Source organism: Pelecanus crispus, chromosome 2, assembly GCF_030463565.1.
Source record: "Pelecanus crispus isolate bPelCri1 chromosome 2, bPelCri1.pri, whole genome shotgun sequence".
NCBI lineage: Eukaryota > Metazoa > Chordata > Aves > Pelecaniformes > Pelecanidae > Pelecanus > Pelecanus crispus.
In genome coordinates this window covers 172,144,123-172,157,794 of record NC_134644.1, presented here as the reverse complement: position 1 = coordinate 172,157,794, position 13,672 = coordinate 172,144,123, and the positions used below count along the sequence as shown (strand labels likewise).

The window sequence follows — 13,672 nt, the reverse complement described above, 5'->3', positions numbered from 1 at the left end:
AGAAGAGCAACTGCAAAGGGAACACGTGGAAGTCAACAAAAAAAATGGGGTGAAGGGAAATCACTCCGTTGCTTTTTATTGTGTGTCAGTAAGAAGAGATAAGGCAGTGCTGCTTGAAATTAAAGATGAAATATTTAAATTTTTAAGACAAAACTATGGAATCAGAGATTCATAGAATCATAGAATCATAGAATATCCTCAGTTGGAAGACACCAACAACAATCATCCGAGTTCAACTCCTGACACCACACAGGGCCACCTAAAATTTAAACCATATATCTAAGAGCATTGTCCAAAAGTTTCTCGAACGTCAGCAGGCCTGGGGCCATGATCACTTCCCTGGGGAGCTTGTTCCACTGCTTGACCACCGCCTCAGTGAAGAAATTTTTCCTAATATCCAATCTGAACTTCCTCTGATGCAGCTTTAAGCCATTCCCTTGCGTCCTATCACTGGACACCAGAGCAAAGAGAGCAGCACCTCCCTCTCTGTTTCCCCTCATGAGGAAGTTGTAGACAGCAATGAAATCAGTCTCCTCTAAGCTGAACAAACCTAGTATCATCAGCTGGTCCTCATAAGTCATGCCTTCTAGACCTTTCACCATCTTTACCGACTTTCTTTGGACACATTCTAATATTTTGATATCCTTCTTATATTGTGGAGCCCAAAAATGCACTCAGTACTCAAGGTGAGACTGCACCAATGCTGAGTAGAGTGTGACAATCACTTCTTTTGACTAGTTAGCCATACCGTGCTTAATGCACCCCAGGATATAGTTGGTCCTTTTGGCTGCCAGGGCACATTGTTGACTCATATTGAGCTTACCATCAACCAAAACTCCCAGATCCCTTTCTGCAGGGCTGCGTTCCAGACTTTTGACTCCCAGTCTATATGTACATCCAGAATTACACCATCCCAGGTGCAGAATCCAGCATTTGTCCTTGTCAAATTTCATAAGGTTGGTGATTGCTCAGTGCTCTAATCTATCAAGATGTCTCTGTAAGGCCTCTCTACCCTCGAGGGAATCAACAGCCCCTCCTAACTTAGTGCTGTTTGCAAACTCAGTATGTACTCAACTCCTCATTGGTCATTGATAAAATATGAAAGACAAAATGGAAGAACTCACTGGTACATGACATATCAAGAAATTAGAAGGCTTTTGATGGTAGCCTGTGCAAATATATGTGTCTTCACACCAGAACTGGACTTGATGGAATTGTTCATGGTGGAAGATGCTGATAGCTATCCAGATAAAACCTGCTTTCCAGTGCTTATAACTTTGCAGACTGTCAGCTGTTTGAGTTGGGGATGTATTCCTCTTGACTTTAGGCATCAAGAAGCTAAGTATTTATACTTGTCAGGTAAGCTCCTTCCATATTGCATAGAGAACAGCACTCCAAGATGGTGATCCATCTCAAACAGCATAGCCACCTAAGCTGGAGAGTGCCCTTGTCCCTTTTCCAAGGCTACAGGGAGTTTAGGCGAATAATTTAGAATATCTATTGAATTTTACCTACTAGAGAAAGTTGTCTTAATTCTATCCTGGCAACAAGGTGTTCCGTATCAGACAACCGATTTACACTGGATGACTCTGAGAATTTGAGATAAAATGGTTCAGATTCATGACAGTGTAAGACCATGGAAATGTGTTTTTCTCACAGTTGCACAATACCAGTGATTTCTTCTTCAAGAAGCTCTGTTCATTCTGTGCACTGCAGCTGAGATTTGAAATCTGGCAATGACAGTGCTGGACTTTGCTTCAGAGAAGTGCCCTATATTCTATAATATTATCATTCTATTATATTATCTACCTGAAAATGTACCCTACTTTTTTAGATGCTAAATAGGGTCAGAAAATATCTTTTCAAGCCCTTACGGGGCACCTCAACCCATTTTAGTGCCTCATTGCAAGATCACAATCTGCTACTTCTCTCACTCACCTGCTTAAATTAAGTGTCAAAGAATTTTCCATAGTATTGGATTTATTGTCTGTACATTTCCCAAAGTCAGACTGAGATTATGAAGGTGACCTTCATTCTTCAGTTTCATAGGATCATCACAGGACTAAGAGGGTAATGGCTGAAAGGGGTCATAGAGGATTTCCAGTCCAAGGTCCTACTCAAACCATGGTCAGCTATGAGATCAGACCAGGATGCTCAGGGCTTTGAGCTGTCGCATCTTGAAAACCTCCAACAGAGACTGCACAACCTCTTTGAGCAACTTGTTCCCCTGCTTGACTGTCCTCATTGTGAAAAAAAGGTTTCTTCTTATTTCCACACAGGTTTGGGGTGTTTTTTTTCTTTTTTTAAAGTTGGAGCACTTGCATTTGCACTATAATAATGTTTCAAATAAGTAACCACAGCTTAAACAGTTTCTAAATGTTAGTTGAGTCTGGATAACTGATTAAACACACTCCTTGTTCCTTGTAAAAAGTGTGATGACTCACTGTATCTTGATTCTCTCTCACTGAGATTCAAACGAATGTGCTTTATTTCGTATTTGCTGGATGCTAAGAATGTGCATGTGGTCAGTTACTGCAGCTAAGCTCACAACTGCTGACTGTTTAAACTCCCATAATTGTGTTGTATCTTGGTCCAACAAAATTATACATGAATGACTTGTACACTGAGGGTTTATGTAGATAAGAAAGTTTCCTGGATCATATTTGCAATGGAACTTCTACCTCGTTCACACTGTCTGCTCCCAGTACTTGCTCTCCATGTTGTATGAATGGTTACCATAGGCAAAGGGATGTGTTTTGTTTTTTTTTTTTCTTGATTTGTTAATCAAGTCTTTTGAAATAGAGAAAAGGATTATGGCAAATGCCTAGCAACTAATAAACACTATACTGTCTTAATCTCATATGAGTTAATTATTTTTCTTATTAAGCCTACTTACATTTGAGACATCACATCGGTATCCCAACTTACTTCACAAAGCACTTAAGTGCATGTTTATCTTTTTGTTCAAGCCCCACAGCTTGTAAGCAAATGCTTACACCCTTCAAAGACCATGGCTGGGAGAGCAAAGGCTCTTGTGTTATCTCTTTGCAAAGAGATATATTTTATCTAGTATACTCCATACTGGCTTTAAAATTGGGTAACGCAACATGAGCTTTTGTGGTGAGAATCTACACACCTATACACATGCACACATCCATATCTTACTATGCATTATCTATTTATGACAATTTAAAATGTTCAGAGCCCAGAGGCCAACATATGAATAATTCAAAGAAATAGGATGTTACTGAAACATCAATATAAGCGTCATCTGAGAGATATATATATACCACACAGTATAATAAGCTTTTAATTTTGTACTCTGAAGTATAAAACTGTTACCCAAGAAGATTGGTTATAATAAAAATTCAAAAGCAGTGGCAAGAAAAATATCAATGGATATTTTCAACTTTCAGAGCCCAGAGGCAAGTCCATGCTATTTTCAGGCAAGAAGGGAATTCAGCACTTAGATTGCCTGCCTGGTTACTGCCTCCTCTGAACTGAGATAATGGCCATGCCATCAGGCAGGCTATGGACTAGTGTGACTTCATGGCCTGATCTGGTATGGAAAATCCTATGTTCCAGACATTTGAACATTACATTTCATACTACAATACATATTCCTTGAAGCTCAGGAATTAGGAACTGCATCGGAAGCTGAAAGATATTAGAAGAAAACTAAGCTGGTGGGAAATTTTAACAATTTAACCAACATCTTTAAAAGTGAAATTTTGTCCTCACAATTCTGATAGAGTAGAAGAGCTGACAGAGGTCCTACATCTTCCCTGTTCTCACCTACAGATAACTTGTTTACTGTAGGGGAAGAAGACAGCACTTCCACCCCCCTCTCCCTCTCTACAAGCCTGATGGTAAGGCAGGAACACAGATATAGTGTTAAATTGACCTTTTCCTTTCTCTCACCTTCTGCAATCCCAACAAGCGGGGTCCCGAGCTGCCTGTTAGAAACAGGGATCTGTCTCTCCTCCCCTACTTAATTCTCTTTTCTCTGCTCCTGCAGGATATGTTGTGTCTGAATACCAAAGTGTGTCCAGTGGGTACCAAATCACATGATGGTACATCCAAACACTTGCAGTTTCTGCAGAAAGCAATAGAAGCTTATTTTAGCATTGCATGGCTATTATTCTTTCCTTAGAGAAGGTTAAGGCTACTTTCTTACTCTTAAGTCTCTGACTCTCTGGATTTCATTGGAGTTATGCAGATTTCAATCAACTTAAAAACTATCCCCTTTGAAACGGCTTTGCTTTATATACCCTAGCTCAGTGGGTACTGCAACTGATAATTTGCTCCTGGAGCTTTGCATTCATTGAAGCCTAGCATTTGGGGTTAGTAAATATGGTGATCTTCCTCTATCCACAGACTTCTGTCTCACAACACCATCATAAAAGATATTTCAGGCTGGGCATCCATTTGTTTAATTTTTAATTTCTACTGTCTCCCTGTTGTGTGTATGTTTGGGGCTTCTGGGAATGGCAAGCAGTAGTCCCCACTAGCTTACCTCCACATAGAAAAAAACCCTCTTATTTCCTTGACGGGCACTAAGGAGACTTTGAAAGAGGCAGGACTAGGTCACAGAAACAGTCTTCCATATCTTCATGGCTACTCATGTTCCCCAAATCCTCTTCCACCACTGCAACAATCCAGGAAGTGCTCTGTGAGGTGATAAGTTTTGAAGGTTAAAAAGAGAGAAAGGACTGAAAAGACAGAAGCAGAAATCTTGCCTCAATGCCAGCCTGAGATTTAGGCCAGCAAGCAAAGCAGAACAGGAGATGGTACATTGCTGCAGACTTTGTTCTACTTTTCTAGAAAATAAACATGAAATATATGTCATAGAATCATAGAATGGTTTGGGTTGGAAGAGATCTTTAAAGATAGAATCACAGAATTATAGAATCATTTATGTTAATTGGTTTAGTGTGGACTTGGTAATGTTGGGTTAATGGTTGGACTGGATGATCTTAAAGGTCTTTTCCAACCTAAACGATTCTGTGGTTCTATGATTCTATGTTGGAAAAGACCCCTAAGATCTTTGAATCAAATTGTAAACATAACACTGCCAAGTCTACCACTAAACCATGTCCTTAAGCACCACATCTACACATCTTTTAAACAATTCCAGGGATGATGACTCAACCACTTCCCTGGGAAGCCTGTGCCAGTGATTAACAATCCTTTCCATGAAGAAATTTTTCCTAATATCCAAGCTAAACCTCCACTGGCACAACTTGAGGCCATTTCCTCTTGTCCTATCACTTGTTACCTGGGAAAAGAGACCAACACCCACCTTGCTACAACCTCCTTTCAGGTAGTTGTAAGCAAGTGGTAAGGTCTCCCCTCAGCCTCCTTTTCTCCAGACTAAACAACCCCAGTTCCTGCAGCTGCTCCTCATAAGACTTGTTCTCTAGACCCTTCACCAGCTTCATTGCTCTTCTTCGGAGGTGAAGATCATCTAGTCCAACCACGCTGCTATGGCCAGGGACATCTTCCACTAGATCAGGTTGCTCAAAGCCCTGTCCAGCCTGATCTTGAACACTTCCAGGGATTGCCATCCACAGATTCTCTGGGCAACCTGTTCCAGTGTCTTACCAACCCTCATTTGAAAAAATTTCTTTCTTATGTCCCGTGTAAACCTAACTTCTTTCAGTTTAAAACCTTTGCCCCTTGTCCTGTCTCTACAGGTTTTGGTAAAAAGTCCTCCAAGCAGAGTTTAAATTTAATGTATCTTTAGTACTTAATCAGAATAACTCATTATTACTGACAGTGGTAACGCAGTGGCAACACAGAAGAACCCTTCTCAGAGAAACGGAGGTCCAGTTGGGCTGCATGCTATCAAATATTTAGTAATTAAAGACACCTAAACAAACATGGCCAGCTGAAATAAAAAAAAATACTGTTATTAACTCAGCTTTGCATTCAGAAAATTGAGTCACACAACAGACAAAGACACTTCTCTGAAGTCATTCATATATTCCTTGAATGGGGTAGTGTGGTGGGTTGACCCTAGCTGGATGCCAAGTGCCCACCAAAGCTGCTCTATCACTGCCCTTCTCAACTGGACAGGGAGAGAAAATATAACAAAAGGCTCATGGGTTGAGATAAGGACAGGGAGATCACTCAGCAATTACCATCACGGGCAAAACAGACTCAACTTGGGGAAAATCAGTTTAATTTACTACCAATCAAAACTGAGTAGGAGAGAGGAGTGGGAACACATGTAGAGTTATGAGAAATAGAACCAAATCTTAAAACACCTTCCCCCCACCCCGCCCTTCTTCCTGGGCTCAGCTTCACTCCAAATTTTCTCTACTTCCTCCCCATGAGCAGCGCAGGGGGATAGGGATCTGGGGTTGCGGTCAGTTCATCACATGTTGTCTCTACTGCTCCTTCCTCCTTAGGGAATGACTTCTTACACCCTTCCCCTGCTCCAGTGTGGGGTCCCTCCCACGGCAGACAGTCCTCCATGAACTTCTCTAAAGTGAATGCTTCCCACAGGCTACAGTTCTTCATGAACTGCTCCAGCGTGGGTCCCTCCACGGGGTGCAGCCCCTCAGGAGCAGCCTGCTCCAGCATGGGTCCCCCGCGGGGTCCCCAGCCCTGCCAGCAAACCTGCTCCGGCCTGGGCTCCTCTCTCCACGGGGCCACAGCTCCTGCCAGGAGCCTGCTCCAGCGTGGGCTTCCCACGGGGTCACAGCCTCCTTGGGGCACATCCCCCTGCTCCGGCGTGGGCTCCTCCCCGGGCTGCAGTGGATCTCTGCTCCCCCGGGGGCCTCCATGGGTGCAGGGGCACAGCTGCCTCCCCATGGGCTGCACCAGGGCTGCAGGGGAATCTCTGCTCCGGTGCCTGGAGCACCTCCTGCCCTCCGCCTGCACTGACCTGGGGGGCTGCACAGTCCTTCCTCTCACATGTCCTTACTCCTCACTCCAGCTGTAGTTTGCATCACAGTATTTTGTGGCACTACCACGGTCGCTGATTAGCTCTATCAGACATCGGGGAAGCTTCTAGCAGCTTCTCACAGAAGCCACCCTTGTAGCCCCCCTGCTATGAAAATCTTGCCACACAAACCCAATATAGTTAGAGAAAATCCCTCCCTTGAGGTCCTGTCTGATATCTTAATAACCAGTCCTGCTTTCCCATCAACTGAGAGCTCTTAGTTGAACATTTCCCACTTTTTTGGTTTTCCTAATATTCTCATTTTCCCTTCTTACCAGGTCTGCAGAGATCCAGCTGACACTCTTGTCTTTTGTTCAGCTTGCCTTTAACTTACTGTGATATAAACTCTGGCTTTGAATCACCGATGATTTGTGAACACCTTTAAGAAAGATGCATCTGGGGTTTGTGTTCATAGAATCACAGAATGGTTTGGGTTGGAAGGGACCTTCAGAGCTCAACCAGTCCAACCCCCCTGCAGTGAGCAGGGACAGCTTCAACCAGATCAGGTTGCTCAGAGCCCCATCCAGCCTGACCTGGAATGTTTCCAGGGATGAGGCATCTACCACCTCTCTGGGCAACATGTACCAGTGTTTCACCACCCTTATTCTAAAAAATTTCTTCCTTATATCTAGTCTAAATCTACCCTCTTTTAGTTTAAAACCATTACCCCTTGTCCTTTCACAACAGGCCCTGCTAAGAAGTCTGTCCTCATCTTTCTTATAAGCCCCCCTTTAAGTACTGAAAGGCTGTAATAAGGTCTCCCTGGAACCTTCTCTTCTCCAGGCTGAACAAGCCCAAATCTCTCAGCCTTTCTTCACAGGAGAGGTGTTCCATCCCTCTGACTATTTCTGTGGCCCTTCTCTGGACCTGCTCCACAGGTTCATGTCTTTCCTGTGCTGAGGACTCCAGACCTGGATGCAGTACTCCAGTTGGCATGTTATCCCACAGCTTGTCACAGGCAATCCTGATATTATCCCCCTTCTTCTTTAGGTCTAGCTTAAAGCTCTGTCAGTGAGCCCCACTAGCTTGTGAGCAAAGATCAACTTCCCCCTTTGAGAACGATGAATTACATCCAACACCAGCAGGCCTGGTGCTGCATAGGCAATCCCATTATCAAAAAATCCAAAACTGTGGTGGTGACACCAGCCATGGAGCTATGTATTAACAACTGGCCTGTCTGTTTCTTCCAATGTCACTGCCTGCAACTTCAAGGAGAGAGGAAAAAAATAACTTGTGCTCCAGATTCCCTTACCAACCATCCCCAGGTCCTGAAGTCTCTTTTGATCACCCTTGGACTACGCGTTGCGGCTTCATCACCAACAGATGGAAAAGCAGTAATGAGTAATAGTCCAAGGGCCGTACCAGGCTAGGAAGTTTCCAGTGATGTCCTTAATCCAGGCCCTAGGAAGGTAGCAAAATTCCCTAAGACAAGGGTCTGTCCAGCATATTGGACCCCCTGTTTCCCTCAGGAGGGAGTTGCCTACAACTATAATGCATATTTTTTTTCCTTGTGGAGGTGGTCATGATATGGCGGCTAGGCCTTTCTGACCTTGGCAACATCTCTGGTGTAGATGGACTGTCATCCACATCATCCATTGACTGGCCTTCCACACCCAGAGCCTTATACCTGTTGTACAGAGGCACCTGGGAAGGCAAGGTAGGCAAAGAGGGGGTTCGCCTGCCACCCCGAGCATGGACTTACTTCCATTCACTCCTTTCCTTTAAGCTACCACCTTCAGCCTGGCAGGGGGAGGATACAGGATCCCCTGGACCTTGGTTTTTTCCTGGTGGCTGTTCCTGTTTCTGTCTCAGGGAGGGCAGAGCATGGTTCCACCAGTCTCTCTCTTTTTCAGACTCCCTGATGCTCTTTAACCTTTCTACTTCCACTTGTAACTCTGCCACCAAGCTGAGCAGATGATCCACCTGGTCTCACAGCTGTTCTCACTACCACCATCTGTTACCAGTGAAAGGCTCTGGCACTCCTTGCAGCTGAGCCCTGGATGGCTGTTTTTATGGGAGCTCTGTCTGGGTTGCCACATCCATTCTGGCAAGTGCAGAGGACATGGCTTTCCTCCAGGTGGATACCGCAGCTAAGCTCCTTCTGAGAGGGTGATGACCACCAGCTGAACTCACCTCTTGAGCTGGTAGGGTGCCTATACCCTTCCTGTGTGCCCTTCCACACAAGCTGCTGCACCATGCTCTGGCTAACGTGCCACGCTCTGTTTGCCCACTCTGTTGGCAGCGCTCCTGGTCGTTTGCACTCCCCAGGCTGCTTTTTATAGCTGTGGGGATGGTCAGAGTTGCTCTGGCAATGCCCAGGCCTCGTCAGCATCTCCCACGAGAGCTGCCAGCTCCTGGTGGGTCTCTCCGCTGCCCTGGTGTTTCTCTGCCTCAGGAAAATCCTCTGTGTGCCCAGATCAGTCGCTCCATTGTGGATCAGGCTGGCTCCGGAGCAGCTCCCCTCGGCTACTGACAGGTGTTCCTGCCAAGAACTAGCCTGGGGGCTTGGACAGTGAAAGAAAATAGTCAAGGAAAATACATGAAAGTAGCCATCACATGCAGGAAAGAAGCCTGCCGCTTAAATCAGAACTTTCAGCTGGGAGATGTAATCTATTTAAACCCTTATTTTCTGATGGCTAAAAGAATGAAAAATAAACCACTTTGATAAAAGTTTTGTGTCCTTGTCATTTTCAATCAAACTTCACATTGCTTTCTGAAGAGATCATAAATGACAAAAAGGTTTGGATTGGGCCTTGGATTTAAAATTATCTGTAATGTTACGTGTACAATATATTTAATGAAATTCTGTGCACACCAAGAGCATACAAAAACGTTGTCGTATTCTACACAACAATTTCTGGACAAATAACAAATATTATCCCAAAGTTGCTTACAAGGCTAATGAATGGAATCTCAAGGTTAAAAAAAAAAAAAAAAAAAAAGGAAAAATGAGTTTGAAAAGAAAAGAAACAGGACAAGTGCTAATGAAAATAATTTGAAAGGAATTACAGAAAAGCAGATCCAGCAACCCCCATTTCTATAGCTACATGGTTTGTTTTAAGGTTGCTTAGGCATGCAGTGAGGAGAATGAGGATACATACTTTTTAGTGTTTTCTAAAAGTTATTGGTTAAAATTTTTCTTTCCTGGAAGTGCAAAGTTTTCAAGGCTGTAAGGGGAACTGATATTACAGGCAGAGAGATAAGAAAAATATTTGTAAAAATACTCCATAAACCCTCTGTAAAACATTTCAGAAAGCAAGGCAGGCATCTAAAGAGCAACTGCAGACAGAAATTTTGTAAAGTAGCTTTATACCACCTCTTCATCCTTCACAGAGGAGTGAAGAGGCTGTTCATCTCAAGGGTGGATGGTAAACTTCAGGCAGCTTTTCAGTGCCCCTCCTCTCACACACCGCATTCTTCATTTCCCACTAGAAGGAAAGTCAAAGGTGCAGGCTGAAAAGGAGTTATAGCAGTGTTATACCAGGCCCCCCAATCTTAAATAACTGTGGAACTCTCAAAACACTGCCTCAAACTTTCTTTTTGACTCAATGGTTTTGAACATTTTTCATATGCACATCTGAGACAGGATTAAAGGGTAATCCCCTTTCCACAGCGGTGTGGCAGTCTGCAGAGTCTGTTCTTCTCTGCTCAGGCTTTTATGCCTGACATGCTCCTAGGATAGTCAAGGGACAAGAACTGTCCTAATGCTAGAGTAATACCAGGAATTCTGGGGAAGACTGAGGATGGACCCAATCTAATCTCCATGTAGAATTAGCTGCTGATTTTTAGAAACTGCGTGTAAGCTCAGGGCATCTTTAGAGAGATCCTTCTCTAACAGACTTTCCCAGTTCTTTGCAACCATTTTAACAACTTTCAGAGTTAATTTTTTAATGCAAGAAGTTATCTTAATAAAGACTTACTGGTTTTTTTGCTTTTTTCCTTCATACACAAGTGTAGCTCAAACTGTAGAGGCCAGAGGATCTGTGCTTTGCATTGTTTTATGAAGATAGCCACAGGAAAGGAGAAGTTTGATGTGTGACATCTGGTCCAGCACAGACAGGCCATTCTTTCCCTTGCCATCACGACCAGCCATTAATTACTTCCTTGCTCCTAGGCAATTCAGAGATCACTTAGGGGCAACATAATCTAGACATTTCCTTGGCGTATTAGAGAAGGTTAAGTATCTCCCTTTCAAATTATTTTTTTAAAAGTATTATTCCCCAGAGATTTATCCAAGTATTCATATTTCAATTAATTATGTTAATAAAGTCAAAGGTTAATGCTAATAAAGGTTAACAGGTTTTAGTTAAATAACATGAATTAAGCTAGTATCAAGGGCTCCCATATTCATGTCTCTAATATCAGAATTTAAGACAGAACATTTCTCAGGTGTTAAGTACTTTTGTGTAAGAGGCAAATTAACTGTGTGCTTTTTGCAGGTGGGGGGTGTTAGAATTTTTTTCATCAATTATATTCTCTGACCTATTTAAGGAGATCAAGTTGTAATAAAATATATTTCTGCCTTACATTTAAAAATGGACTTAGAGCTAGCAGTAAGCCTCAGGAGAAAGAAGTGAGAGCAATGGATAAAAAATGGGAAGAAAGGAACAGGACAAAAATGAAGAAAAAAGATGGGGTTTACCTTGCTTTTGCACAATTGGATCTTTTCTTCTTCCTTGTGGATCATGCCTAATTCTCTCTCTCAGCTTGCATGGTGTATGCATCCCATTGCCCAATGCTCGTCTGCCATTAAAGTCTGATTTTCCTTTAGTATTATTATTTGGAAATACCAATCATTAGCTCCTTCAAGTGCTCAGAACATAGAATCCTGTGTTTGCCTGGCACTGGAATTAAAGCCATGGCTGAAAAGTCAAATAATCCTGATTTTCATAACATTTTTGTCTTTTTCTGTGATTCTTTGTATTGTGTTTGGGATAGACTCATGAAAGTACTGAGCCTTTGTGATGCTCTTTTTAAGCATATTTGACCTCCTTATGACTATGACCTCCTGTCCCTGGTCCCACATTTTTCTCACTCCTTTTTCTCACAGCTTCTGTGTAGCATTGTTTACCTTTTCCTAACTATGTTTTCCAAGACCAGAGTCACTGATGGGCTCAGCTTTTGCCAGCGGCCGGTCCTTTTTAGACCCAGCTGGAGCTGGCTCTGTCCAACATGAGGGCAGCTTGTGGTCTCTTCTCACAGAGACCATCCCCGCAGGCCCTCCACTACTAAAATCTTGCAACATAAACCAAATACAAAGATAACTGTATCTAGGAAAAAAACAATCTAAAGCATGTTTACAAAATGCTGAACTCAAGAACCAGTTGTTATGACCTGGGAAAAAGACCTTGAAGTTACAGTTAATCAACACTGAGATCATGAGCTTAAGCTGCAATATAGTCAAAAATCCCCCAAATTTTAGGCATCAGACAAGGCAAAACATGTCCTTTTGCCACTCTATATAAATTTGGTGTGCCCTCATCTTGGGTAGTATGTGGTTCTTGTCTGAGCATCTCAGTGTAGTTAAAGAAAGTATAGAATCATAGAATCATTTAGGTTGGAAAAGACCTCTAAGATCATCCAGTCCAACCATTAACCTAACATTACCAAGTCCACCGCTAAACTAGTCAAGGGTCGAGTAATATTTAATTTCATGTTCCTGGCTTGGTGGCTGGATTATGTTTTAATGAAGTAAAACTAGGAATCACTAAGGTTGGAAGGGACCTCTAAGATCATCAGTCCAACATTCAACCGAACACCACCATGTCCCAAAAGTGCCATGTCTATCCATTTTTTGAACACTTCCAGGGATGGTGACTCCACCACCTCTCTGGGCAGCCTGTTCCAATGCTTGACCACTCTTTCTGTGAAGAAATTTTTCCTAATATCCAATCTAAGCCTCCCCTGGTGCAGCTTGAGCCCATTTCCTCTCATCCTATCGCTAACTACTTGGGAGAAGAGAACAACGCCCACCTCACTACAACCTCCTTTCAGGTAGTTGTAGAGAGCGATAGGGTCTCCCCTCAGCCTCCTCTTCTCCAGGCTAAACAACCCCAGTTCCCTCAGCCGCTCCTCATAAGGCCTGTGCTCCAGACCCTTCACCAGCTTCGTTGCCCTTCTCTGGACACGCTCCAGCACCTCAATGTCTTTCTCGTAGTGAGGGGCCCAAAACTGGACACAGTATTCAAGGTACAGCCTCACCAGCGCTGAGTACAGGGGGACAATCACTTCCCTGCTCCTGCTGGCCACACTATTCCTGATACAAGCCAGGATGCTGTTGGCCTTCTTGGCCACCTGGGCACACTGCTGCCTCATGTTCAGCCGGCTGTCGACCAACACCCCCAGATCCTTTTTGGCCAGGCAGCTTTCCAACCACTCTTCCCCAAGCCTGTAGCGCTGCATGGGGTTGTTGTGACCGAAGTGCAGGATCCGGCACTTGGCCTTGTTAAACCTCACACAGTTGGCCACGGCCCATCGATCCAGCCTGTCCAGGTCCCTCTGCAGGGCCATCCTACCCTCCAGCAGATCAACACTCCCACCCAACTTGGTGTCATCTGCAAACTTACTGAGGGTGCACTCAATCCCCTCATCCAGATCATTGATAAAGATATTAAACAAGGCTGGCCCCAAAACAGAGCCCTGGGGAACACCGCTCGTGACTGGCTGCCAACCGGACTTAACTCCATTTACAACTACTCTCTGGGGTCGGCCACCCAACCAGTT

At 43.7% G+C, this 13,672-nt stretch overlaps 1 pseudogene; it reads right to left on the bottom strand.

The window, feature by feature from the left end:
- The window catches only part of LOC142592895 (uncharacterized), a 43,011-nt pseudogene extending 29,747 nt beyond the window's left edge, over window positions 1–13,264 (bottom strand).
- Between the last annotated feature and the right edge of the window lie 408 nt (window positions 13,265–13,672).